This window comes from Mirounga angustirostris, unplaced genomic scaffold, assembly GCF_029215605.1.
Source record: "Mirounga angustirostris isolate CCGP_5_RB_7025 unplaced genomic scaffold, mMirAng1.0.hap1 SCAF_2, whole genome shotgun sequence".
Classification (NCBI taxonomy): domain Eukaryota; kingdom Metazoa; phylum Chordata; class Mammalia; order Carnivora; family Phocidae; genus Mirounga; species Mirounga angustirostris.
In genome coordinates, this window is record NW_026991710.1 from 109,022,395 (window position 1) to 109,028,934 (window position 6,540).

A 6,540-nucleotide genomic window follows, 5' to 3' on the forward strand; every position below is an offset into this window, starting at 1 on the left:
TCCAAAAGGAATAATAATAAATGTATACTTTGGGGTTCTTCCTTTCTCATTTCTTGTATCTTTTTATATAAATATAAGTGATGTTCTGAGTCTGTTGGAGATGGAGTGGAAGGGCGTTGAAAACGCCTGGCACTATGGCCTTTATTATATCTCTTAGTCATCCTTTCCTTAGGTTGACTGGTGGGGATGGGGTGCGAGATCGCATTCCTATCTTTCTGCTGTGCCCTACACTTACTCTCCTCAGCAGGGGAGTTGAGAGGAAACAGATTTCTGCCTGAGAGTCTGTCTGACCTGCTGTGTTTTTCCAAGGAACAAAAATAGGTGTTTGGTGTCACAGTGGTCATGAATGGTCATGAAATTCTGAGATGAAGGAGAAAGGGAAGGGCCATTACTTGTTGGAATTTATCTCTAAAAAATTAGTGATAGAGAACCTTTGTAAAATGTTAATATGCTACTAAAATTAAATCTCACATTTGTAGTTTTTAATCTCAGTTGTAACTTGAAACTACCAACTTTTCTCTCTGCCAGGTTCTGAGCTCTGCTGTTTCAGCCTTTGATATGCTCCAGGTTCAGTCTCAATGCCTGGGCAACTTGGAAGTTTTTAAACCTTCTATGATCTTGTGATACATTTTATCAAAAAATGACACTTGTGCCTCTGAATTAGCAACCCACTGGCACTCTTTCAAATTTCTTGAATGGCTGCTGGTAATTCTCACAATTGTAAACTATTTGGTGCAGACTTAGGTTGTTAATAGCTATCCTTTGACTACTTTTTGATTCTTTTTGATTTTTTTAAAGAATTTAGTTTCCTATATAACAACCATTTGGAACAAATACTACCTAAAGGTGAGAAGTTTAAAACTATTGCATAAAGCTTGAGGGTCTCAGGTCCATAATATTGTTGAAACTGAAAGTATTACAATTCTCTTTATGAGTGGGTTGGGGTCACTGATTGATGGAAGTTGATTGTTAGAGCTGTGCCCATTCAGTTTCCCAGTTTCTGAGATTTACCTTGTCACCTATCTAATTTCTTATTTTAGGCTATTTGTGGCCAGTAAAACTCCACTTAGAAAGCAAAAGAGAATAACGGCCCTTTTATTTCAGTGCTGGGCTAAATCAGAAATGAAAACATATGCTCCTTGTCTTGTCTCAAAATAACTGGAACTTTAATGTCATTCTCTTCTGCTGTGACATGACACTTTATAGGAACTTGTGTAAAGAAATAAATACCAGGTCTCTTCACAATGAGTGCAATGTATAAATAATTAGTTCTGGGCTTAAAAATTAAAACTACAGGTCTCCATATTTTCATCATCAGGAATTTCATCTCCTCGGGCTGTCTTTTTTTCTAATTTGGAAGCACTGTTATTAAATCAGTGATTTTTAAATATGCGAGGCCCTTAAGAGGGATAAGAGAAACAAGATCTCACTTTAGAAGGAAGGGATCTAAATGAGAATGCTCAAGAAAGATAGTATCATTGATATATGTGTCTGTTTTTGTGCCAGTACCATACTGTCTTGATGATTATAGCTTTGTAATAGAGCTTGAAGTCCAGAATTGTGATGCCACCAGCTTTGCCTTTATTTTTCAATATTCCTCTGGCTATTCGGGGTCTTTTCTGGTTCCATACAAATTTTAGGATTATTTTTTCCATTTCTTTGAAAAAAGTTGATAAGGATTGCATTAAATGTGTAGATTGCTCTAGGTAGCATAGACATTTTCATAATATTTGTTCTTCCAATCCATGAGCATGGAACATTTTTCCATTTCTTTGTGTCTTCCTCAATTTCTTTCATAAGTATTCTATGGCTTTCTGAGTACAGGTTTTTTGCCTCTTTGGTTAGATTTATTCCTAGGTATCTAATGGTTTTGGGTGCAGTTGTAAATGGGATCGACTCCTTAAGTTCTCTTCCTTCTGCCTTGTTGGTGGTGTATAGAAGTGCCACTGATTTCTGTGCATTGATTTTCTATCCTGCCACTTTACTGAATTCCTGTATGAGTTCTAGCAGTTTTGGGGTGGAGTCTTTTGGGTTTTCCACATAAAGTATTATATCATCTGCAAAGAATAACAGAATAGAGAGCACAGAAATGGACCCTCAACTCTATGGTCAACTCATCTTCAACAAAGCAGGAAAGAATGTCCAATGGAAAAAAGACAGTCTCTTCAACAAATGGTGTTGGGAAAATTGGACAGCCACATGCAGAAGAATGAAACTGGACCATTTTCTTACACCACACACAAAAATAGACTCAAAATGGATGAAAGACCTCAATGTGAGACAGGAATCCATCAAAATCCTTGAGGAGAACACAGGCAGCAACCCCTTCGACCTCAGCCACAGCAACTTCTTCCTAGAAACATCGCCAAACGCAAAGGAAGCAAGGAGAAAAATGAACTATGGGGACTTCAATAGATAAAAAGCTTTTGCACAGTGAAGGAAACAGTCAACAAAACCAAAAGACAACCGACAGAATGGGAGAAGATATTTGCAAATGACATATCAGATAAAGGACTAGTATCCAAAATCTATAAAGAACTTATCAAACTCAACACCCAGAGAACAAATAATCCAATCAAGAAATGGGCAGAAGACATAAACAGACATTTTTCCAAAGAAGACATCCAAATGGCCAACAGATACATGAAAAAGTGCTCAACATCACTCGGCAGCAGGGAAATCCAAATCAAAACCTCAATGAGATACCACCTCACACCAGTCAGAATGGCTAAAATCAACAAGTCAGGAAATGACAGTTGTTGGCGAGGATGTGGAGAAAGGGGAACCCTCCTACACTCTTGGTAGGAATGCAAGCTGGTGCAGCCACTCTGGAAAACAGTATGGAGGTTCCTCAAAAAGTTGAAAATAGAGCTACCATATGACCCAGCAATTGCACTACTGGGTATTTACCCCAAAGATACAAATGTAGGGATCCAAAGGGGCACATGCACCCCAATTTGTAGCAGCAATGTCTACAATAACCAAACTATGGAAAGACCCTAGATGTCCATCAACAGATGAATGGATAAAGAAAATGCGGTATTATATACAATGAAATATTATGCAGCCATCAAAAAAAAATGAAATCTTGCCATTTATAACAATGTGCAGGGAACTAGAGGGTATTATGCTAAGTCAATCAGAGAAAGACAATTATCATATGATCTCACTGATACGAGGAATTTGAGAAACAAGACAGAGGATCATAGGGGAAGGAAGGGAAAAATGAAACAAGACAAAACCAGAGAGGGAGGCAAACCATAAGAGACTTAATCTCAGGAAACAAACTGAGGGTTGCTAGAGTATTGGGGAGGGTATGTTCTATGGTGAGCACTGTGAATTGTGTAAGACTGATGGATCACAGACCTGTACCCCTGAAACAAATAATACATTATGTGTAAATAAATAAATAAATAAATAAATAAATAAATAAATAAAACCCTGCAGGGAGAGATAAGGTAAGGTCCTGACCTTTTGGTCATATTTACACAGTGTAACCATGTACTGGCTAAGTTTATGATATTTGCAAACCAGAATTAAGTGTTCCATAATGACTACAAAAAAAAAAAAAAGAAAGAAAGAAAGAAAGAAGGAAAGAAAAAAGAATCTATCACTATGTTCTGATGATCTACAATCCAAGCAAATACCATGATCAGATTCTACCATTCCTTTGAATGTGAACTTGGAAATTGTCTTGTAACTCCCCTCTAAAGCATTAGTAATCTGGAACTTTGAAGACACTAGTAAATTGCAGTGTCCAGGCTGATTTTTACTATGAAATATTTCACAGAAATAGGCATCATGAAGAGAGGTTTGGTGGTGATACATACTTGAGGAAGAAAGGAATGCTTCTGATCTCCAAGCCTGATAATGAAGATGAGAGACGGAAATTGAGAAGGTTGACAAGGAGGCTCAAGATTAAGAGATATTACCACTGTCCAACCATAAACAAATTATAATCCCACATATAGTGATAATTCAACTTCTTTACATCAGCAAAGATAAGCAAAAACTTAGAAAAAATGTTTGCAATCCTTGCTCACAACCCTTCATATTTAATTTCTATCAATAGCTATAGAATCCTGCCATTTAAGTTAATATGTGCATATGTCTCTGGTATAAAAATGGAGGAAACTCTGAGGATTGCTGGTTGCCACCCTCAACTTCTTTTTTCAAACAGAAAAATCAATAGCTTCAGAAAGAGAATTCAGGGCTTTGTTCTTCAATTGAAATAAGGCTACTATACAGTAAAAAATAATAATAATAATAATAATAACCAGAGATTAAAGAGATCAGGATTATTTTTGAATTATTTTAGGAAAATTTCTGCTATTCTTGGTTAAAGCACCTCTAAGGAAAGATAGAAGATTTTTAAGTAACACTATCTTCTAACACTGTCTATGCATCATTATTCTCCACAATTAATGAGAAAATTATTAGTGATAACTCATGTACATTTTACTCAGGGCAACAACATAGAGTTTTAAAATATATGTTTTAGACTTATAATGGTGCTTTCCAATCAATGGCAGTTCTTGAAACAAGCATGAGATGTACATTTTAGCAGTCAGTAGAAATATCCCCAGTGTTAGAGAAACATTGCAGAGACAGATTAGAGATGGTTTCGGTCAGAATCATTGTCCCAACTTGCTTCAAGAAGAGTGGAGGTTGCTCTCCAATCCAATGTCATCTCAGGCTTGTGACATCGAATATTGGAAAACACTTGGATTTTTTTGTGTTTTGCCAGGAATCATCTTTATAAATGGGTTTCTTGAGTAGTTCTGCTACAATTATACCTCAAATCTGAATTTCAGACAGAGAAGCAACACAAAGGGAAGGTTGCATAAAAACGGAGAGAGCTTTTATTTACACCCTCAGTATCACAATGGAAAGATTCAATTTTCATTTCAAACTTTAAGAACATGTAAAATATTGTTGTGATTTGTCCCTTGCCTCCAGTAAATATTACTTTGTAATCAGTTTCTCATCCTAACTTTCTTCACAATAAATGGCACTTACCTCCTTATCAAAAAAGATTATGGTATGAATTACAACTGAATGGTAATAAAAAATTACTTCATGAAATGTAGGTTGTTCTTTAGAGAAGCAAACACTATAGTTGTGGATGAGCTTTTAAGCTTATAAATACAATTTAAATTGCAAATGTAAACTATCAGTAGGAAACACCTGTAAGTTTTCAATCAGGCATCCACTGATTTTTAACCAAATCAATAAATTGTAGCAGGACAATGTATTTGTACCACCCAATCAAAACAAATATGAACTATCTTCTTATTATCATAAAAGCAATAAAAAAGACTTGCACAGCATTCTTCCCTTAATTTGTCTTTCATTCTACACCATAAAGATAACAAAGTGCTGCATTTCCAAAGAACATATTGTTTTACTCTGTATGTTTTTCATCACTGAAGTCTAGAGAGTATTGTTTTTTAATTTGCTGATGGAATCCATCAATTAGAATTAGTTTAAATGTTGTGGGAGGATAATGACAATGGGTTTGAAAGAGAAGAGGAATGCATAGTATGAATTAATGGTGCTTTTATGGCACTCTTCCTTGGATTCATGAACAGGCTTATCTGATGAGTAAATAACTTATGGTTGTGTCAAAGCTGGCAAAGGAGAATGTGGTTACAGTCATCTGATTAGAGACATTCATGTAAGAAAGATGGAATCAATGTCTGTGATTAACTGTTACTAAAGCCTTATATATGAGTATCATTTTTTAAATTGCTGACATTGTCTTTAGTTTCTTGGCCTCAGTGTCAACTAAGCAAATTTTTTATTCTTGTCTGCCACTAACAAACTATATCACTTAGAAACATTCTTTGTGGTGAAATTTTCACTTTCCCCCAAGAGAAAAAATCTTTACACTTTCTTCCATCTTTAAGGCTCTATGATTCCAGTCATTCTAACGTGTAGTGATCCAGGTGGCCAAAGTTCACTAAGTTCAAGTCCTAACCACAAGTTGACTGCCCTGTGTGGTGTCATGAAGATGCAATATTCATTACAAGGTAGATTGATCTGACTTCAATGTGGCTTTCTAAATCGTAAGCTTAGACAGCTGTCTTTGGTGGAGTTTAGAGTGAAGCTTAAAAGTACCAAATTTTAGATATTTTCCCACTGGCTTCTGTTCTGAACCAGAAAAGTTATCAGCAATAATTAATATGATAAAAATAATTATTTCTTGCCACACATAACTGGCACATAAGTGTGGGTCAGGGTAGGATGTCTTGGATACTTTGTCTCTGAGATATGAATACTGAAAACTCAATATCATTGGTGGGCAAGATAATGAAACTTGGTTTTGGGAAGGTAAGAAAAGACGAAAATAAAACCTAAAATGCTCGATCATCCTCTAGAGAGGGGCTAACCTAATATAAAATATGTTTCTGTATAGAGCCTCTCAGCTTGGCCAACAAATAGAACAGAAAGGAACATGAGCAAAACCTTGTCTAAATTAAAAAAATAAAAATTTGATGCAAAACTTACTATTTTTCATTTATTATGACTTAGCACAGG